Below are 23,242 nucleotides of genomic sequence, written 5' to 3' on the forward strand. Positions count from 1 at the left end.
CATGTCAAATTGCCATGTAAAAATAGAATAGTTTACAATCAATTAAAAAAACCCTAAAGCTGCTTTAAACAGCCCAAAAGTGTTGAACTCACACACACTGTGAAGCCATAAACTGTCTGGAAGTTAATTTCAGACCACTGAAAAGTTCAGCCCACTTTTCACTTCTGTCACTATTTGCATTTTTTTTTTTTTTTTCACTTACATAAAAGCATTAATCTGTTTGGATTTTCTTATTCAATGTACTTTTCAAGTTCTTATATAAACTTCTAGCATGGCATGATATCTTTCCTATAAACTCTATGAAAACATAGCTTATGATGTTTAAAACTTTCTATTTAATTAAAAGAAATTAACAGTCCTCTTAAAATGTGCAAGCAGCAGTTGTATATTCTGAAATCCAGGCTGTAAGTACACATCCCTTAAATTTTCCTAACTTCTTGAATAAATAGATCCTTTGAGCTTTCCCAGATAAGATATATTTTAGATTACTTAGACTACCCAAAGAATGCTTTTGCCACTTGTGCAAGTAGAGCTGAAAGTGCATTTATCTTGCTATAAATAAGGTGACTCTTAAAGAATGAAGTTCAGAAGTGTTAATGTCAACCCTTTAGTGGACATATCTTTGATAGGTTAACTCCATGTCTCAAAGCACCTAAGCTAGTTTAACTCAAATTTGAAATCAATTCTGACCTTTACAATATATGCAAGTCAGGAAAATCTGATTGAATAATTTCAGAATTAAATTATACAAGTTTTATCATAAAACCTAGGTAGGTACAAAGCTGTTTTCAAAGTTTTCATTTAAATATTATGTTGACTCACAACTACCATGAAAATCACACAGACTAAAAGGTATAACTGAAATGTCCATGAACAATTTATGTATGGAATAATTCAATTAATCAGAAGCAAATCCTCTCTTCTCTACTTTACAGTACTTGGGTTTAGATATGCTTCTTCAAAAGAGAAAAGTACAAGGGCAATTAGCAATTGTTGTCTCTTTCTTTTTCTTTTACTACAGTATTTTTTTTTTTTTTTTTTACAGTATGGATGGCCTTGTGCAAAACATAGATAAAAACTTTGGATGTCCCAGGTTAGAAACATTAAATAGTGAAGGTAGCATAGCAATACACACTGGGGTGACATTCTCACTGTATAGAAGGCATGGAAAAAAGTGTTAGGCTTTTTAAGTATAAAAGAATATTCACATTGTCTTGAAGTAATACATTGTTCTCCTCTGTGCAAGGAATTTAATCCAGTGTGTGCAAATCTGCATTAGAATTCACATCCTTATAGGCTTTGCAGAAAAACCAAACATTACATTTTTTTGTATCTACACATAAGGTCAGAGCTACCTCTTTTAGATACTATTCATATTTGCTTGCATGCACATGTATCACACTGCAATAGCAGTTAAGAAGAGAAACATGTTAGCCTTTCATAATTTTTTTAAAATGCTCAATGACAATAAGAGTTTTTACAGTTCAGAAAGTGAACTTTCTGAACAGTAAAACAGAACATTGTTCTGTTCAAACAATGACAGCATTATACAATCACAGAAAGGTTTGTGTTAAAAGGTAACCTGCCAGTCCAATCCCCTTGCCATGGGCTATGACATATTCCACTAGACCAGGTTGCTCAAAACCCCATCCAACTTGGTCTTGAACATTTGCAGTGATAGGACACACACAGCTTCTCTGAGCAAGCTGTTCCTGGGTCTCACCACTCCCACTAGCCCACGTCATTTCAGAAGATTTGGGAATTCTGGTATCCAGGCTGTCTCTTAACAATCTTATCTAAAGATTTCCCACACTAAGCATCTAAGTCCGTCTATCTAGACCACTAGGGCCACTCAGTACTAACAGGGTTTTCAAGACATCATGCAAGGAGTCTGTACCTACCAGCCTCATCAGTTAGAGAGAATACAGATGTTTTGAACACTTACGTCAACATTTAGAGCACAGTTTCTGAGCCAGTTTCCCATATGCATCGTTTGTATATCATTTCAGACATGCCAGAGGGCACAAAGAAAGGCTGGAACAGAATTAAGACACAGCCTAACGGCCAGAAGCAGAGCCAAGGGCAGGATAACCCCTTCAGTATAAAAATTTAGACCTATGCCTAGGTAAAGTGATGTCACATGGGCTGTAGGCAGAAGAACAAAATATGCACACTCTCTGGACCATTAATACTTTGGGATGCTTTTGGCAGGGAGAGTTAATAGTTAATTTTCCTGACAGTAGCTGGTATACGGCTATTTTGGATATGAAAGCGCTGATAACACAGGAACTTTTAGTTATTGCTGAACAGCACTTTCACAGCATCAAGGCCTTTTCTGCTTCTGATCTGACTCCACTAGAAAGAAGGCTGGGGAGGAACAAGTGCAGAGACACAACCATGACCCCACCTCACACATGGGATATTCAAGACCATATGGTGACATGGTAGGAGAACTGTTTGCAGTGCTGACATTTGTCTTGCCAAGTCATCACTGCACACAGTGAAGCCCTGCTTTCTTGGGGATGGCTGAACACCTGCCTGCACATGGGAAGCAGTGAACAAATTCCCTGTTTTGCTTCGCTTGCATATCCAGCTTTTGCTTTCCCTATTAAATCATCTTTATCTCAACTCACAAGTTTTCTCACTTTTACTGTTTTGATTCTCTCTCCTAATCCCGCCAGGCAGGGGAGTGCATGAGCAGCTGTGTGGGACTTAGCAGCCAGACAAAGCTAAACCATGACACAGACTCAGAGATTCTTAGATTCTGCCACCTAAAAAAACACTGGTCATGAATTGAAATCAAAAGGCCATCACAGAACCTTCAGGAAAGTTTACAATTAGTATGAAGACGGGACTTTAAAAGTACACTGAAGCATGACTCACCCAAAAAATTCTACTGTGTAACTGCTATATACGTTATTGTGTATCTAGAAGTTCAAAGTGTATCTGTTGCTCAAATTAAGGCATCAGCCTTAATCACAGTAAAGTAAGCCAGCGTTCAGATGTTTTTAAAGGAAAAATAAACATATTGGTGAAAAAAAACTAATTTGGAGCACTTCATAACCAAAAAATCTTAAATTGCAGTTCACTTTTATAATAGAAAATAATCCTCCCTTTAATGAATACAAACCTAACCATGCAGATTCTAATTTAACAATAGAAGTAACTAATTTGGGGTGGTTTTATAAACAGTTACTATAAATCTAAACCCACAATAAATATAATGACCAATAAGTTTCAATGGTCTTAAAAAAACACATCTAAATTTCATTGTGGAAGAAGAAAACCCAAACAAGCATGGCATTAGCATCACAAACTCCCTGTATCTTACACGTTCAGATAAAGTAACAGCTTAAGTCAATCACATTTGACGGCTATCCAGTTATTTATATGAGTAAATGAAGCTGGCGTCCAAGCGGGGAGATGAACTGGCAGTGTGCCATAGAGCATTGAGTTACAATTTGTATATAATGGGGCACACTGCAAGCACTCTGACTGCAGCCTATCTACGGGGACAAAGCTAAGCAGAAGCACCAAAACAGGCAATACTCTGGTTTGCCTAATGACAAAGCCAGAGGTTTCTTCAATCTGCAGGTGAACTTGCCAAGGACAGACCTGCAGAAGAACTCAACCCAGCTGTGGTGTGAAGCCCTGGAGCATACACAGCAGTCTCTCTTGAGACAGGAAACCCTTGGTATGGGCTGTGTACCCATGCATTTGCAGTTCTACTACCTGAAACTAGGATCACCTATAGGCAGAATAAAAATTCCCATAGCTCCTGGAAGTCTCGAAGACTCCACAACATGCTGGACTGTACTACAGTCATGGTTATACTGGAAAGGCATGGCCCTTAAAGAAATGATAACTCAGCTGGCATTGAAAGGTCATCTCCACTGATTGCACAGATCTTTAAAGAACATTTGGGGGCGGGGTGGGGGGGGTGGGGTGAGAAATGCAAGAGAATGAAATTATTCCTCCACATCTTGAACAAATTACATCAGACTTTAATATCTGAAGCAGGTTAGGAGCTCACATTCACATCTGACATCACCAGGAAAAGGAATGAATATTTTGGGGTGACTTCATGGGTAGCATACAAATCCATAAATTTCACACAAAGAGCGATCCTTGCTTTTTAGGCTTGTTTCTAAGAAATTTCATAGTTGAGAGGAGTGTAGAAATTAACTAATCTCCCTAATCACCTATTTATCAAATAAATGTATTAACCATACACAGCATGAATAGCTAATCGCAGTAGCTTCTATAACCAATAGCGACTTCATCCTGCAGTTCCTACTAATTACCAACACATGGTGGGAATAATCCACTGGCCTTTTGCGGAGCTCAGAAGCATACAGTAAGTATCTGCCCACTTTAGCAAGAGATCTGCCATTTTGGAGGTGGTGAAGACATTTACAATAGTAGCTTATGCATCACCATGTGATTACACATTTCCCTGTACTCCTAGTATTTCTAAAAAGATTCACAGCATGCAGTTCATAGGAAAATTTCTTCGTTCTATTTTACTGATTTGTAAGCAGCATTTGTGCCCATGTAAAAATGACCTCTTAACTCAAACTTTGGAATGAAAAGTCATCCCTGTGGCCTTTTATTTCTCCGGAATTCATTCCCTAGTCGAAACATTGGCCAAAGCACAAACAAACAAACGTTAGTAAATACAAGACTGGACAGCCACTGCTTCTCAAGAGTAAAAACTGCCAATGCCAGATATGGATCCAGAGATATTGCTGGTTTTACCTCTTCCAAAATAACTTTTCCAAGGAGCTACACCCTTGTCTAGCTTGCTCAAATTCTGAAAATTGCTGTTTATGACTGTGGCTGTAATAGCTGACCTAACCAGAAGTGCCAGAAATCAAACCACAGTCTTTGGAAAGTAATGGGATCCATAAGATACAGACTCCTTATTTTGAGAGACTATGCGATTCACAATCCTAAACCACATGAGATGGCTATGCCAGGATAACAGCTCAGATTCCACAAATCACATTCATATTGTTAGTAAAAGTTTTTTTAGCATCTGATGTACTTTTAAATGGACACCAAATCTGTTTGTCGGAGAAAGTCTGAGCTGCTAAATAAATAGTGATAAATTTCCTAATACTACTGGCCAGAGTGTTCCTGCAAGTACAATGTGTGTTTATCAGCTTCCCACTGAGCTAGCGTTGACTTTCAAATTTCCTTTAATCTTATTATAGTAAACATAGTACAGCTCTCTGGCAAACAAGAGAAACATTCTTCCTGTAATATCATATGCTTCTTTTAAAGAAACCTTAGAGATGTCCAGAAAATAATTAGGCTCAACTTGGAATAACACAATAAACTTGTTTCCAAAGAAACAAGTTTCACAAAATATTATATTTTTTGACTGAAAAAAAAAAAGGCAATTTTTATAAGGAGAAGACTGGCAAATTCTGATAGGTACTCAAAATAGTGTTTGCATGTATTATATTTTCAAAGTCAGCTATTGAAACACCAAGAGAAAAATATTTTTCTAGTTGGAAGCAGTCTACCTGAATTGAAGGAAAAAGCATCAGGAATTTTGGATTTAGAATTCAGAAAATAGGAGACTTTACTTTGTGAAGGAGCTTTTGCAATGCTCCTTCAAGAAGAAAGAACATCAAGTGCAGACAACTTTAAAATAAAATTAGATAAAGAAAACAAAATTGGATCTATTATAGTACAGTTTGTATTTAAAGCCTCTTTTTATTTGAGAGGAATGTACGATAGACAAAGGTGAGATTTGTCTTACAGTTCAAAAAAACCCAAAAACCTAAGCTGAATTGTTGAATAACTTTATGTAAGTGACTGAAGCGACTTTGGGAACCTGAAAGCAAGACAGTTTCAGGTGACATATACTAGCTCAATTTCCAGTTGTGTGCATTTGTCTTTTTTTGCTTCAGGGTTTCTACAGAAAAAGGGTCATTACATATATCAAAAATGAAACACAATGGTGCTATTTTCACATATCTTCTGTGATTTTTCAAAAAAACCAATAAATATTCCTAATAACCAGTTTCTGTGACATTTGAATCTTCAGCTACCATTAAGAAGCCACACATTCTGAGCTATGACTTTAACAAAGGCTCAGCTTCAGTAAGGAATGGAAGTATTAAAGAGGCAGATGAACAATCTTCCCCTGCCTACATAGAATCCAAGATGCTTAGAATTTGTTTCAGTTTGTAAGTAGTCACTCTTCAGACTATCTCAGCAAAAGCTGTTCTCACTGAAATATCAGGCAAAGTTTCCATGGACATCATTAATGAAAAATATAGACAAAAGTCAACAAACATGCTTAGTATAAATCCATTGTGTGTAGTAATCTGAAAGGTGTCAGCCAGAGAACAATTAAAATCAAAATACAAGAGATAGCCATCTCTCTCTTTATGAGCAGACTTTACTGGATGTACCCATTAAGTCATGCAACATGTTCACATATTCCCATCTTCTTTGCCCGTCAGCCTCCTCTTGTTCCTCACAAAGGACACTGAGCTCCAAATTATGTTGACAGAACAGGAATGGACAAATGATAGATAGATCATAACAAAGAACATGCCTAGAGCAAGGATGTCTGATATCTGAGAGCTTCCTTTTGGATGCTTTCCTTTTGGATAGAAGCTCCGACCCACTATTTACACCCCTATCCCAAGCTCTCCCACATATTTTTAAATGACAACTTTCCAGATGTTATCTCAATGGAGACTGGCCAGATTTATGGGCAGGATCTCGCTTAACTCTAAGCCAAGCTAGTGTTTTGGCCTCACTGGAAATGAGATTAGGTCTGAGATTTGCACCAGGGAAAAAACCTGCCGTTCTATGCCAGAAATGGTAATGAAGAATTTTTACAATGCCGTTTGGTTTTTTGTTAGCACTACTGTATAATATCAGTCTATTTGAGCATTATCATAACAGCACTTAAGTGGGGTAACAGGATAGATGAGACATGGCTGGAATCCACAACAACACTGCATGTAAACGGACACAGGCAACTAATTCACATCTAGACTAGCTCAACACAGTTTTCCAACTCCAGAAAGTGTTTGTACAACAAAAGGTCAACAAGGCATTCTGCATGAGCTGTACAAGTGTTGTTTCCAAGTTTTAAGACATGTTAAAAATTCAGGAAATTTTCAAGATTTATTGTGTTAAATCCACAGTCTGATGCTGTATTTGCACATTGCCCATCACACTCAATAAAAACTGGTTCCAAAATGAAATTTGAAGGGTAAATAAATATATTTTCCTTTCGCAGTGTACTTTACTTCTCCCACTTCATTAGCACAAAACAGACAGAAACAAAATTTTTATGAGTCTTTCTCTACTTGAATAGATCACAATTTTAATTTTCTCAAGCTTCATTGCAAATTATGGTTTCTTCAAATACTCACTTCCTAAGCAACAATGACTTTAAAACTGTTGGGAATGAGAGGTAAATTTACCCTTTTTCTTTCTCTAAAAATCTTGTAATAACAACAGTAGCATGCATATTTCTATATACAACTCTTGTTTACAGTATAACCAATTCTATATGGCAGCATGGTCTATATGAAAAACTGATCTTAGTAAATCCCCCTAGCTTTTATGACTAATCTAAAATACACCATTATAACTCTTAGAGATATTATCTGAACAGCAACAAAGAACAAAATATTCAGAATGTCATAGATAAGTATGGTTAAGAACAGAAGAAAAAAAAAAGGTTAGAAGTAGGTGCTGTAAGATGACTTTTTGAGAAAGACAGGTTACAACTGAAGTTGCTATGATTGTATCACACCAGATATTGAAAGATGGATTGCCCTCTGTTTTAATGTCCTGGAGTGAGACAGATTTTTATGGTCTGCTTCCCTGTCTGAAACAGGCTTCAAAAATGTTCTTAAAATTGCTAATAAAAGGCTTAATGCATTGAGAACAAGAAATACCATGGTTTCAAGTGACATACCATCATATACACAACTCATGTTAAAATCTACACTTCATCCCACAGAGAAGCTATGCATTGAAATAAAACTTGGAGTAGACAGCTTCTAGCAACAGAAACACAATCAAGGGAGTAGGAAACACTCTTCTTTTTAACTTCTTATTGTTCCACATAGCACAACATTTTCTGCAATCAAAAAGCAGTCTTGGAACAGTCACAGTGATCCAGGACAAAAAGAGTATTTGTACCAATCATGCTATACACATGCAAACCTACCATTTCCATCATGATCCAATGGAAATGCATGTAAAACTGAAGAGTTGGTTACAAATCCCCTTTTTGCAGCAATGACAAGCATCTTCTGTTTCTACACAAAAGAAGGATCTGATCCCTAATTACTCCAATAGTGTATTTTAGAGTAAGAAATACTTTCATAAAAGAGATAACTGTTTATAATTAACAGAGTAATTTTTCAATTTAAAATCATTTACCCCAAAGAAGCAAACTAAAGAAAAACATGAAACGGTGAGAAGCCAGCCAAATGACTAAAAAACAGAGAACGGAAATTTTTTCCCTTTACAGTGAAAACTGCATAAAAAAAAAGTTAACATGTTTTAAGCAAGCTTGAAGTTTTAAGTGGATGTTTCTAAACATCTCCCCTTAAACATTCTCCCCTGCCTGAAGCTAGTAGACTCCAGGATCAGTGCATGATTCTCACCATGTGCTGGAACCCAGGAACTACCCCCACAGGTGAGATCTCCTCCCAAGCCATACTTCTAGTGCCCTGTGGGAGATGCAGTCAGCCATGATGCTGCATCAAGGGAACACAGTGAAGCATTTCTAAATGACAGTTTCAAAGTCTCAAGCCAACATTTCTCACCACTCTCAAACGCAATGAAGAACATAAACAGCCTTATGGACCTTTATACACAGAAGGGCTACGGCCAGCGACAGGCAAACAAGAAGCACCAGCTGTCCTTTCCTAAATGCAACTGCTGTGTCCGCCCCCAGCAGACAAGCACAAGGCTACACTGTCCAAAGCTCCCCCTCAAATACTAGTCTGCTACCACATGCCAGACTAGGGAAAAAAAAAATTAGCTATCTTCATTTTGAACTGAAGAGATCTCAGCAAGACAGCCCCAGTTGCTTGCAGGGCTGTGCTGTCCAGCTCATCCAGGAGTTTTTTAGTAACAGATACATGAGCAATGGTGCAAGAAGCAGGGACTAGCCCACACTCCTGAGAAAGATGGCTAGTATGGGCTTCAGGCTGCATGGCACCTCAGTAACAGCATGCTGCAAATGGACCACGTCTAGTGCTGCAGCTAGCACAGCCCAACAGGAACTGACCGGCCCAGCAGAACATTTAGGTACAGAAGACACTGTATATATTTTCTAGGGATTTACTTCAGGCTAGCTATGGTCCTATGGATTGTATTTCCAGAAACAACTCTAGCACATCTCTTAGTTTAGAGTCATCTTAAAGGAATCCAACTGGCCCACCATGAGGTATATGGAGATGGACAGTAAGTGGAACAACTGAAGGATGGGCATCAAAAGCCCACTCCTGACATGAACCACAACACTATAAATGTACAACCACACCCAAGAGCATCTGCATGAGGAGGGAAAGACTTTTTTATGCTACTCTTTAAGATACTTTTCAGATGTCAGTAAATCTGCACAGTAGCTTGAACTATTCAATTCTTACTCAGAAACTTGGAACGGCTCATTGAAAAAACTGTAACTCTAGATCAGAAATTGGTAAATACCACTGTACCAATCCCAAATTGGAATTTACCAGTTTCTGATGATTGGGTAATAAATATTACATTATTTTAGCAATAGTGGTAAAATTAAACCACTTACCAGATTTATTAAATAAAATTCAAACAGGACTATTTATTACAAAAGATTATCTGGATCTCTGAGATTCACACTTTCATAGACAATGACAATTGGTAACTCAAACTAAGCATTTTCAGATTTATTGATGCAGTTCACTGGGTACTTCAGATATTAATTTTTACCTTCACCTGATACTATGAAAAGAAAAAAAATCTCCACAGTTAAATTCAACTTTTTATACATTTGCTCTATTCCCCATTAAAAGTCATGCACAGTCTATTTGAAAGATAAAAAAAAGATAATATATTTCAGCTAAACAAATCAGCTCAAAACCTTGGGTTAGCGGCATTTATTTTTGTGGTGCTCTTGTGGAGGTCTTACTGATACTTTTCATTGACACATCTTTCACTTACTTATCATACTGCAAAGGAAGACTGAGCAAAACTTGCTGCTACCACACACACCTCCTCCCCACACACAAGAGCTCTGCCCGAACAGCAGGCTGCAAGAGAGGTGAGAAGGCAAAATCCTACTTGCTAGGCTTCTCACTCATCCTACAACAGAGATTTTACAAACCAGTCCTCTCTTTTCAGCTGCACAGTGATCACAAATACTTGGAACTTAGGACTTCAGTTGGATGACAGCAGTTCATGAGGACCATGCAACAAAAGTGAGAGAGAGACCACTTGCTCAGAGCCTGAACACTGTCACAGCACCCTCACGTCCTGGCTCTCAGCATAGGCACGCTACTGTTCCACACAGTTACTTTCTGGAAGTGATTTTTTAAAATCTTTGTGTATTACTCTCCTTCAATTTTTGCAAGTAATGAAGAAAGACCAGCCTCAAAAGCAGGAACCAAGTTTTGCAAGTGAAGCATCTGCATTAAAATACATCAAGCATTATAAGCAAATACTTCAGGCTGTGCGTACTTTTTGAAGTTCAAGAAATAATCTAATCCCCTAAAGAAACACAGCATCTGTATTGTATTGGCATGGGTGGGAACACAAGATTCTGAAGTGATTGCTAATTTCACCCTGGTTGAGCAAGAAATAGCCTTGAAGCAGCCTGATAAGCAACTTCCTAATTGGGGCTCTGAGCTGACATTGCTTGGTCTTGCACCTGCTGCTTCATGATTGTTGAGATGGCTGTGGGATTCCTAACCTGGGGCTTTTTCTCAGGGAATCTCTATCATTTGGCTGAAGTTCACCTGACTCTAGTCATTGGGATTTCATTCTGTTTATTCCTCCTCTTTCACAGGAAAAAAAAAAAAAAATTAACTTGTTATGAGCTGTTAATTTTGTCCTCAAAAATCCACCAAAAGTTATATAACCACTTTCACAATAGCATGCTAAAAATAAGAGCTGTTCAGCCAAATGCCACTGCAATTTTTTTTTTTTATAAGACCTGTGCCTCCAATTCTGCAAGACCTGTGGAAGCACAAATATTTCCTTAACTTTAGCAGAAAGTCATTCAAAAGCTCCTTGCGAGACAGACATGGGTTTGTATAATCCTCAAGTTCAAGGTAAAAAACAAAACGAGTGTCTGTATACACACACGTATATTTCCAAGTCATGACTTCAAGTAATGCTATTCAACTCTTGGAGCTGAGCCCTCGTGGGGTTTCATAATCACAAACCATCATTAACCCAAAGCAAAGAAAGAAAGGTACAAAGGGGCACAGGTTTCAAGCACGAGATAATTTTTTGTTGGTTTTTTTTTTTTTTTCTGGTTTGTCTTTCTTTTGAGAGGGAGCGTAGGGACGTGACGCACGACGCCCCAAACGCTGGGAAGCCTGGCTATCCAGGTGACTTCCCAGGGCGCTCGCAGCAAGGCAGCCAGAGCTCGGCGCCGCTCTCGCTGATTTCGTTCCGTGGCCCTGCAAGCGCCCCGCGGGCGGCGAGGGCTCGCACGCGCCGCTGCCCCGAGGCGTGCGCGGCCCCGCCGAGCTCCCCGCGCCGCGCCACGCCGGGCGGGCGGTGGTGCGGGACGGGGCTGCGGGCGGCCCCGCGCTGTCACCGCCACGCGCCCGCGGGGCCCGCCGCCTGTCCCTGGAGAGGCGGTAGCAGGACAGGAGAGGAGGAGGAGGAGGAAGGGAGCGAGCCGGCCGCAAGAGGAGCGATGCCTGGTCAGGGCGCTGGGCGCCCCCCGGCCGCCCCTTACCTGCTCGAAGGCGGGGAAGGGTCCGCAGCGCGCTCCGTCCGCCGGCTATAGATCCCAAGAGGCGATGAAGTGGGGTGGTGGTCGCCGCCCTGTGCCGCTGCTGGCGGTGGCGGTGGTGCGAAGCCCTCGCCGACTGCAGATGCCCATAGGCGCTCGGTGGGGCCAGCGGTGCGCGGAGAGAGCGAGGCGGCTGTGCCGGTCCCGACGGCTGCGGGGAGCGCGGCACTGGCTCGGCGCAGCCACTGCCCGAGGAGAGGATCAAGGCCCCGTTTTCGATTGGCTCCGGTGGCCAAACAGCTCACACCGGCCTGCCCGCCCGCCGCCTCCCGCCCGCCTCCCCTCCGTCGCCCCACGCGCTCTGCTCCCGGCGTCCCGCTCCTCCCTGCCGCCCGCCGGCTTCTCAACCTGGCGGGCACCACTAGCTCCGCTCTTTCCCCCTCACACCCTCCCGCTCCCCCCCCTACGCCCCCCCTTCCCTAAAGACGACGTCCAATCCCGGGCCCTTTGTTTATGTAGGGACATTCTCACCCTGGGTCTGACAAAACACCCTCCTTCCCTTCGCATCTTCCTCCATGAGCTGAAGGACCCGCATTTTAAGCATTCATGACATTTTGTGTCATGCTCAATATTCAGACACGTTTGTTCTCTGAACATTTAAGAAAAATATCCCTAGCCAGTAAAATTAAAAGCATGCAGTGCTTGATCACCTGAGGGCTAAATCTGAGGTAGGACAAAGCATTCTTTGCCTGAGTTGAGTTTGCTTTTCTTACTCTATTTGGGCTCCTAACCCCAGCTGTGTTAACTACACGTCAAATCTCGGCATGCACAGAAAATAGAATCAGGATGCCTCCTCGTCCTGAATCTCAGGTTATTCACTCTCAGCGGCTGTAGCTGTCATTCCTTGGTGCATCTTTGGTGTTGGTATTCCTTTTGCTCAGGATGACTTATATGACCTGTGGAAAAGTATTCTCCCTCCTGCAGATGTGCTGTAGTCTTAAGGCATATCTTAGACCTGTCTTATGGACAAAATGGCAAGCCTTTGGTTTGACCCTGTGTTTAAACAATATACAGTTGAACCAGATAAATAGATCCTGTGGGTTTTCTCAGTGCAAGAAGATGTAATATTTCCAGTGAGCATGCTGGCAAAATTGCTTATTAAAATTAAGGAGAACAAAATGATGAGTTATAACAGATGCAGTCTTAATTAATTCAATGACCTGCATTTAACTGATGTTGTTGAATTAAGCAGCATCTATGCCTATTGGTACATTAGATGCCATTAAAAGTCAATATTTATCCAAATTTGGCAGATGGAAGCATTTGAAACAGAAAATGGAGTTGCAGAGATACCTTTGCATGACACCAGTATGTACGTTTTTTAATGGTGACGTCCATAACATTTTTAATTGATTCTGTATTTAATTAATTTTTTTCCCAACAAAATGGTATGTATTTTTCATTCCCTATAAAACATGCATACTTTTGTCTCTTTGGGGCATACAGAACTAGTTAAGAATGGTTTTGTTTGTATTTTGTACAGGCAAAAGTCAGAAAAATAAAAATTGAAATACTGAGAAATATATAAACTCAGACAAATTTAGAAATATTCATACTTGGAGAATAATCCATCCCTCATTTTAAAAGCTTTATTAGCAGAAACAACCCTCAGTGAATTCAGCGAAGCTACACCTCTGGAACTTTAGTTGCCCCCCAAGAATAACTAAAATACTCTGTTTCTTTTTCATTATATGCTTTTCCTTCACATGTTGCCAATTTATTTTTCCCTGGAGAAATGAAAATGCTGATTTAGAGACCAAGCTACATTTCCAGCCATGGCCCAAGAGACACAGCAGCCACTGCACTTCCATCACCCCAACACCTCTGTCACAGGCATATCCCTCCCTGCATGCTCCTGATCCAAATGACTGGCTGACATATATATTATTATGCATACATACATACTTACATACATACACACACATGTACACTGTCTTTCAGTATTTCCTAAGTCAGAAAGTGTTGCCTGTCTTCACTCTGACTTTTCTGGGAAGAATACAGGCTCCATTTTCAAGGCCTCTTTTCAGTCTCCTGTTCTTCTCCCTCAACAGAGTATTTGTGTCAGAGGAAAGGGTACAGACCTCCAGCTGAGCATTGGCTGAAGCAAACATCATAACAGTCTGTTCCCTTAGGCTTCCTACTAGCTACTAGTTTTCAATCATATTGTCTTATAATTTTAATGCAAATTTTATATCCTGCTATGTGTTATTTGGGGGAAAAAGCTCTGAACTCATTACAGAAGTTTTCATGTAATATATTTGTCATACTCCTCCTTATGACCAAGAACTTTCTTTGGTATAGATGACTTGGGACTTAATAAGATTTTGTACTTGTGGAGTTGCTACTTCCCATTAGTTTTTTTTCAACATTGTGTTTGTTTCCTTTTGTGTTTGGATTCCTTTGCAGCACTGATAAGTTTCCCACTAGTCTTGTTCAATTTAATAGCTTTTAACCTGTCTGTTTTATTTATGTCTGCTTAAGTGCTTATTTAATCTTTTCCCTTATAACTATAATGACCTTCCACAGGTTACTATAATCCTAGAAGGTATGTGGGGAATTTAAAGATTTAAAAGTCGTTTGACTTCATAAATAATTTTTATTTTCTCATTATGGAGTTATTTTTAAACCAAAAATGTTTCATTTTCTGTTTGATCAATGATTGTTTTTCACATGTATTTCTTTCACATATATAGTAGTAAGCAAACTGAGACATTTTTGATTCTAAACAACTTTTTTTTTTTTTACAGTTTGGTTAGTGAGAACTGCAAAGGGTCTTGATCTGACATGGAAAATACACAGCATATTTATTCTTTGGTGTGGTCTACAATTTTATACCACTAATTTTATACCACACTTTGGTGTGGTCTAGAATTTTATACCACTAAAAATAGTTAGTTATGCAGGTTTTTGTTTATATTTTAAAAACTGAAATAATTATATTCTGCAGATAGCATTTATCCAGCAATATCGCTGTAAAGCACATTTGTATTGATATTGCTGCATCTTTCTTCCACTGTGAGTGCCTGACTTCTAGTGTATGCTGTACTTAAACTAGCAGACTAACCTTTTAATATCCCTTGGCAATTACAGAGCCATTAATTCAGCAAGATGTTGAAGCCTATACCTACTTTTAATCTACAGATTTAATGACTATATTCTACTTCTGATGTGGCCACCCTTCAGGAATGACTATTATCATGTCTTTTGTCTCACACTGAGACAAAACACAAACAACTGGTGCCCATCTCCTTCACAGCAAGGACTGTATTTTTGTCATCACCACTACAGAAGCCATTCTGCTTTGCAGCCCTGAACACAGATCTTCTCTTGATCTGTGAGCACATCTGGCAGGAGTGCCTGCAGAGCATGAAGGACTGTAGCACAGCCCTAGAGTCAAAGGAGGCTTGAGAGATGGTACTGTCAGTCACATAGCCCAACTTCATTTCTACCCCAAGATACAATCCACAGTTACATAAATCAGAAAAGAAGAGACCTGGGAGATCTGGTGGTCCCGACTGGTGATTGTATGAATTATTCCTTGAAATTGACATATCTGCACTGAATGAACGAACTGATGATTTGTGTCAGGTTACACACATATCCTCCTCTCTTAGGCCCTGAGTAAGCAGTCAAGCTCTGCAGCCAGGAGCTGGCTCAAAAAAAAAACCTGGGAGATTGTTGTCCTGGGACTCCTGACTGTCCAAGGGATGCCATATGTTTCTGATTCAGGTACAGTCCCACAAACTGATTTCACTGCCTTACAAATACCCCTTTGCTTTTTGATGGTTCCTGTCTCTCAACTAACCAGCATTGTCTTGTTCTAGTTCCTAGCTCACATTTATCCACAGCTTTCAGTGCAAGCTCTTTAATTTATTGACCTTGCTCTTGATTTGCTCTTTGGTTTGAGGTACCTCTGATTTCTCATTTTCTTGGGTGTGTTTCCATCTGGAGCCTTGGGCTGGTCTGTCCTTGGTGACTGCCTCCTGGTCTTGAGTTTCTTACATTTCAGTGGCTGGACCCACCCCAACTACACTCACTTAGCACAAGTATTCCACTTGTGGCTCCTTAATAACTTCCGTTCAAAGCCACCTTTCTGAATGGGAATTACAAAACATGATATCCCACTGTTGACGCAGAACATTTGGCACATAGCTTATCTGCGCGATAATTCAGCCGCCGGTGGGATAGGTCGTATGCAATGTCGGGTCGTGGCTTAGGAGAAGATGCAAGAATGCAGGAGAATGTGGCGTCCCTGTAAGATAAATCACACTTGTCAAGATCTTCAACAGCTCATACTGTTTTCACAGACAATTAGGCACCTAAATGCCTTTGGACATAGTGCACCTGTTTTTTAGTTCGGAGTTCTTTCTAACATTGTGGATTTAAGCCAGGAAAGCACTCTAAGCAGCGGTAATTTTGATCCTGTTTTTTTCAGTACTTTATCTTTGCTATGTGGAAAACAACTCTAAAATATGTCTCTACCTAGACATTCATACCTAGGCAGCATCCCATCCCAGAACATGAGTAAATACTTCATACAACCCCCGATAAAGAACTTCATTAACATGGATAAATGTATTCCTGGCAAAAATGCCATCTCTGTATTTCACAGTCATCAGGAATGAAACATTCTTAGTATTGCCTGGTTCTGACTTCAAACGTAAATTACTCTTTGCACACCTTAGAAGGAAAAGAAAGTGCTATCACTTTTCTTTAGCTTCTTTTATTTCATTCCCATCAAAATTTCATTTGCGCTATCCAGATTCCCTGAGCCCATCTGTGTGCTCCAGGCACTCAGGCTTTCAGGTAGTTGAAAGTTGTTTCTCCTTTGTTTGTTCTTTGGTAGGAAATAATTGCTCCTACACATCTACCTTTGAAAAGTCTCCAGAAGGCTCACAAATTCAGTTTACCAGATTAAATAAAATTAGTCTACACAGGGCTTAAAGTAAATTTCTCCTTGATGGGAATTTTTTTCTTCCCTGGGGATGATTCCAACTTTGACTGATGAAGTGCCTCTCAACACTGCCTTTAAAGCTGTGGTTCATAAAGTCATAAATACTTTACAAAATCTTTCAATTATCCAAAATAACTTGAGGAACCTGAGCGACCCAGAATCCTTCAAAAACTGCTAATCTAGAATGAAAGCAGTGATCTCATATGCCAAAGCATCACACATGTCCTATATTTTCTGTTCCATACATTCTGTGACCAGCCTAGACTTTTGCTTGTAACAACTTTTAGTGACAATTAAAAGAAAAAATTGTGTTAACCACTCTGGAGTCTGTCATTCTCCTTCTCTAAATTAACATTAGACACTCTTTTACCCTGTTTTGATGATGCTCTACTGGTTTTAGAGCAAACCTGCCAAAATCTGGGATGATATGAATGAAGTCACCAGTTAATCTCCACTCCCTCTCTATTTTCTCTGGTTGGATTGCAATATTATCTAGACAAAGACAAGAGATGAGTATCAGAGAACAGAAGCCCTTATGAGATGAGTTCTCTTCCTTCTTCTCTGCCATGAGGGGCTTTGGGGACATCTGGATCTCTAGGGAACATCACTAAATAGGACCAGATAACCTCAAAATATTAGAGCCAGACCAGCCCTGTCATGTATGATTCACTTGCTGTATAACGCCTAATAAAGGCAATATGTGTGGAACCAGGAAGGCAGCCAATACAGCTTCTTCCAAGAACTGTGAGTAATTAACAGGGTCTCTGGTTAATTTCTTTCATGAAAATGTGTTGAGTGAGATTCTTACAAGTGGTGCTTTTTGTGTGATGTCTCCCTTTACTCCCAAACAGCACAAGTTCATGCAACTTGAAAGGGAAAAAAAGTAAAAAATTTTCCCTTGAAAGGGAAAAAAAGTAAAAAAAGGGAAAAAAAGTAAAAAGTAAAATTCAAAGTTTCAGAATTTGGGGAGAGTTTGCCTCCAGCTGCATCAGCTAGTGTATCCTTGCTCCACATTAATTTTTCATCTCCTAGTGGTTTTCCTCTCAAAATCTGGTCTATAACCCAGCTGTAATTATTGTATCTTCATATAACATGCCCCTACTTCTTGCTTTAGCTTCTTGCTTTTTGAAGTGTTTCAAATCTCTAGCGTTTCAGAGGAAAAATCATTCAGAACTTCCCTGAGATGAAAGAAGCCTAATTAGTTGCATCATGTCGCAAAGGAGAAGAAATTCTCAAAAAACAACATATTGTCCCTGTTTGTGGATCTCATGTCACAGCAGCTATGAAGAAGAGGAAAGGACAATTCTCAGCCTGCTGTCACTGTTACACTTTGTAAGGAATGCTCCATCTTTTTTGCTCTGTGTACTTCAGGCTTTCCCCTGGTACTGCTCTTGAAGCAGCCCATTGCTGTCCATGACTGAGGACATGTCTCCTTTGAACTTAACAAGCACTTTTTTCCTCACTACAACAGAGCAAGAAGGTTGTGGAAGATATTTGAGTTGCCCAAAGCAAACAGAGCCTACCCCCACCCCAAGAAGCAGAAGATGCTCCAATCAAACAAATAAAATGATGGGTTGTTCCTTATGACAGCAGGGCAAGATTTTAAGTGACAAGAATCCTGCCAGGGATATACTGAGGATGGAGTACATGTGATAACAATTTAATAAGTGCATCACACAAGGCAGAAGTTAATATCCCTTGTTATATTAATATCACATGGCACAATTGAATTTGATATTTTAATTAAACTTAGATATATCTCACTGATAGTGATTGGCATTGGATGTTTTGGAATACACAAGCATTTAACTGAAACCATCAGTTCAAACAAAAGACATTATCCTCTTCAATATTTCAAATGTATTATGAACATGCCAGCTAATTGTTATGAAGAAATAATACTAAGCTACTTCTGAATTAGGTGATGAGGTGACAGAGCACAGAGTATCTTATAATGTAACATTTGCCACATATGGTTCTCTGCAAGCCCTTGAAAACATAATGCCTGGTCTAGATCCCTTTCTGTTCAACATCTTTGCTGGCAACATGGGCAGTGGGATTGAGTGCACCCACAGCAATTTTACTGATGCACCAAGTTGAGTGGTGTCACTGAGTGGCAGTCGACATGCTGGAGGGAAGGGATGCCATCCAGAGGGACCTTGACACACTTGAGAGATGGGCTGATGCAAAACTCATTGAGTTCAACAAAGCAAAGTGCAAGATCCTACACCTGGGTCATAGCAATCCCAGGCATACCTCTAGGCTGGGCAGAAAAGTAATTGAGAGCAGCCCTGTGGAGAAGGACTTGGGTTGATGGTTGATGAAAAACTCAATATAATGTGTGCAATGTGTGCTGGCAACCCAGAAAGATTCTCCAATGGAATCTTGGGTTGCATCATAAGGAGTCTGGTCAGCAGGTTGATGGAGGGGGTTTTCCCCTTCTACTTTGCTCTTGTGAACACCACCTGTGTTCAGTTCTGCTGTCCCCAGCATAAGGACATGGAACAATTGGAGCAAGTCCAAAGAAGAGTCTTGAAGTTTTTAAGAGGACTGGAGCAACTTCCCTGAAAAGGTGGACGAGAGAGCTGGGGCTGTTCATCCCGGAGGAGAGAAGATTGTGTGAGAGCTCACAGCAACCTTCCAGTGTCTGAAGGGGGCCTACAGGGAAACTGTCAAGGGACTCTTCATCAGGAACTGTAGTGATAGAACAAGGAGTAATGGTTGCAAACAAAATTAGGGGAAAAAGGGTTAGGTATTAGGAAGAAATTCTTTATAGTGGGGGTGGTACAATACTAGAACAGGTTGACCAAGAAGGCTGTGGATGCCCCAGCCCTGGCAAGTGTTTAAGATCAGGCTGGGCAAGACCTTGGGCAGCCTAGTCTAGTGAAAGCTGTCCCTGCCCATGGCAGGTGAGGTTGGGACTAGATGATATTTAGGGTCCCTTCCAACCCTCCACATTTTATGATTCTAAGTAATTATCTTAAGAGGCTTTTTTCATAATAGGAAATAAATAGATGTGATCAGAGACCATGAAAACTGAATAACAACAAAAGATTTATATCACTACAAAACCATTCACTTGTGTTGCATGAAACAGAATAGGACTGAGATTTGGCCAGAGCAAGTGGAATCTTTTATTTGCTGGAAATCTAGGAATATTTATGTGTATTTCTAAGTGAAATGTGCCAGTTTGAACAGCACCAGCTTGTTTTAATTGTACCATTTGACCACAAATTGAATTATTTTTGCCAAGTTGTGTTAATTTACCTGACCAGTTTTATACAATTTATGTATAGTTAACACTTCATTCATCAACTCTATGCAAATGATGGAATTCTTTCCTTCTCTTTGGTCCTAATGTCACATAATAATGTCTCTCAATTTCTGACAAAATTATCCAGCTAAACTTTGAGAGATGTATGTGTTGTAACTAATATAGCACATTTTTTCTTAATTCCTTCTGTTCCTTCTTTATTTTTTGTTAGTTATTAAGAGGTCTTTGTCAGCTATGGGTGGATTCACTATGAAGTCTTCTTTTAAATAAAACATGATCCCAAGTACTGTGTGTTATGCAATAAAAATTATGTATGTAAAGAGATCATATTTAAAGAGAGTGAATTTAAGGAAAAATTAAATAAAGATTTGTCTTTTCCTCTTCTTGAAGAGGCCAGGAATTTCTTGGATTTGAGCTATGTCCTTTACCACAAAAATACAATGTCAGGTTCAAACTGATAAAAGAACAGCACTACAAAAAAAAAAAAAAAAAAAAAAAAATCTCAAGAGTAAATCTGGCATCTGAAGAGTTCTATCACAAATTCTAGGAGCAAGGTGTGCCATCTTCCCGCTCCAGCCATCCTGACTTCCATGAGGACACTTGCTGCTGACCCAGCTCGCCTGCCACCTTCTGGGAGACTGAGCTAAAATCTAAAGGAATGCAGATGGCTGTCCATTCTCAAAAATCAACTACCTTTTATGAATGTTCAAGAAAACTATTGAGGGAGTTTGTGGTCTTTTGTAGTCTATAGCAGTCCACAGCTTCCTTGCAAGGGGAGGCTGAGGGGCAAGCACCAATCTCTTCTCTCTGGTGCCCAGGGACAGAACACAAGGGAAGGGCAAGAAGTTTGGATTAGATATTAGAAAAGGTTCTTGATCCAGAGGGTAGCTGGACACTGGAACAGGCTTCCCAGGGAAGTGATCACAACACCAGCCTGAGAGATTTTGAGAAATGTTAGGACAGTGCTCTCAGGCACAGGGTGTATCTCTTGGGGTGCCCTGTGCAGGGCCGGGAGTTGGACTCGATGGTGCTTTTGGGTCCCTTCCAACTCAGGATATTCTATGGTTCTTTTTATTTTCTTAGTGGTGGACTAGGATTATTTCCAGAATAATAGACATCAAAGGGTAGGGTGCTTCAGGTATCTATGCCTAACACTTAGTAATTATTCAATTTGATAATAATGAAATGTCTTACTGTTCACATAAATACGTATCCATTTTGATATCAATAAGAGATTAAATACGCTATCTATTTTAATTTATGTTGAATTATGCAGGGACCAGAAGGGGCTCATCCATAGAGAATACAGAGTAATCTAGGCAGTGCAGGTATGTTTATTATTTTACAGGGTCTGCAGCAGTTGTCATGAGTGTTTGACACTGCATGTGGAAAAGCACTGTTTTTTCTATAAATGATGTATTTGATTACAACTAAGTATTTATAAAGCTTCCAGCTGCAAAGTACTTAAGGATCTTCAGCAAGTTAAAAGTGACAGTTCTGCCATGCATACTTATCTCTCTTTTCATGCCATGCTATTTAAGATCTGAATAATCCACTTTTCTATATATGATGGTAAGCCTGGGTAGGAATAAGGAGAAACTCACAGGCTAACCACTTAAATCACTCTGGAAACCAGAAGGCAATGCACCCCATAGTTATTTTTGTTCCAGTCCTAGATCTGTACTTTCATTTAACAACTTCATGAATCCTTTCATTGAAAAGGGAGGAGTATATTGCTCCTAGAAAGCCAACTTACATAATTAGAAGTAAACAAACTTCTGAATATATAAGCATGTCTACAGGTCTGCTTTCAATACCATCACTGTCTGAATCAATGTTATGTAAGAGGGCAGGCTTAGTGCTATTCCCTGTAACCATATGGAAATTCAAAAAGATTCAGAGATAATGGTTAGAACTTCTGCTGCTCCTGAAGTGCTCTGGGTACACATAGTGAGAATATTACTTCATGTCATAAAGGACCATGAAGCATGTCATATGTTTCATTCAGGTGCCCTGGAAAATGGACTTCAGATGAGCAAAACTCCATAACATAGCTATTGCAAGCAGACTTGCACATATGCCTCCTAATTTTCACAATTTGCATACTTTTCTAAATCTAGGGCCAGTGGGAATGGAATAATCTGGAATTGGAGTGGTCAGGATGGGAAGAAAATAGACATAAGGAAAAGTCTGAGAAAGCTCTGGTGACAGAAGGATTTGAAAGCTACAAAGTTACAAACAAAGAGATGGAGAAGCAATAGGTAAAAGGTGCAGCATGGCACCTAGAAAAATGATGTGTTAAAGAGAAGGGGACATCACAAGCGTCTGATGTATGAGTCCACTTTCCTCTGAAAGTTCAATGCATGGTTCAAGAAACTCAGAGAATATTTTAAGTACCTCAATTTAAGTTTTGCTTATGCAATTTTTCGCATTCTGATTAAGTAATGACAGTTTACTCAAGGAAACCTCTGTGGATGGGACACATGTACAAGTATTTGTGCTTGATGTGTTAGACCACTCATCCACTCAGGTAACATAAACAATACCAGGTAACCATTGCAATAAAAATGTCAAATATAGAAAATACGAATGGTCTGAAGTATATTCTTTTAGTAATATATAACTGAGTGCCTCTAAATAGTGATCAAATCTGATGAGTCTATAATTTGCAAGTGAGCTTTGAATAAGTATGGAAAGAAAGAGTCCTAGAGCAAATTGTTATCTATGGTTGTTCTTTGCAGCATGATCTCTTCCCCAGCACTTTGAACATATGTCTAAGATTGGATCAAAATTCACATCCCTACTAAACACACACACACACATGAACAAACTAACAAAAAAACACCATCCAAAAACTCCAAAACCAAGTCTCCTAAAAAACCAACCAAACAAAACAAACAAAAAACCCCAACAAAACAAAACACTCAAAAAAACCACCACAATGTATTTTTTCATCTATAGGAATCAAAGACCATAGTTTAAAATAACCAAAGATCAAAGTTTGTCTAAAGCTTGG

At 39.6% G+C, this 23,242-nt stretch overlaps 1 protein-coding gene and 2 long non-coding RNA genes across 4 annotated transcripts in view; 1 reads left to right on the plus strand and 2 right to left on the minus strand.

Moving 5' to 3' along the window:
- Positions 1 to 12,196, minus strand: part of GREM2 (gremlin 2, DAN family BMP antagonist) — a 39,644-nt gene extending 27,448 nt beyond the window's left edge. For both annotated transcript variants that reach the window (XM_053973974.1, XM_053973975.1), the window contains exon 1: positions 11,942 to 12,196. The gene's annotated coding sequence lies outside the window, so the exon portion shown is untranslated. The remainder of the gene's footprint in view (positions 1 to 11,941) is intronic.
- A 3,651-nt stretch (positions 12,197 to 15,847) lies between these two features.
- LOC128805200 (uncharacterized) lies at positions 15,848 to 19,301 on the minus strand. Its single transcript, XR_008436322.1, has 3 exons — positions 19,209 to 19,301; positions 17,323 to 17,444; positions 15,848 to 16,250 (listed from the first exon to the last, which is right to left on the minus strand). It is a non-coding gene; the product is annotated as an uncharacterized LOC128805200 (long non-coding RNA).
- An 83-nt stretch (positions 19,302 to 19,384) lies between these two features.
- Positions 19,385 to 22,770, plus strand: LOC128805201 (uncharacterized). Its single transcript, XR_008436323.1, has 3 exons — positions 19,385 to 19,524; positions 21,503 to 21,554; positions 22,347 to 22,770. It is a non-coding gene; the product is annotated as an uncharacterized LOC128805201 (long non-coding RNA).
- Positions 22,771 to 23,242: the final 472 nt, after the last annotated feature.

Source organism: Vidua macroura, chromosome 3, assembly GCF_024509145.1.
Source record: "Vidua macroura isolate BioBank_ID:100142 chromosome 3, ASM2450914v1, whole genome shotgun sequence".
In the NCBI taxonomy this organism is placed as follows: domain Eukaryota; kingdom Metazoa; phylum Chordata; class Aves; order Passeriformes; family Viduidae; genus Vidua; species Vidua macroura.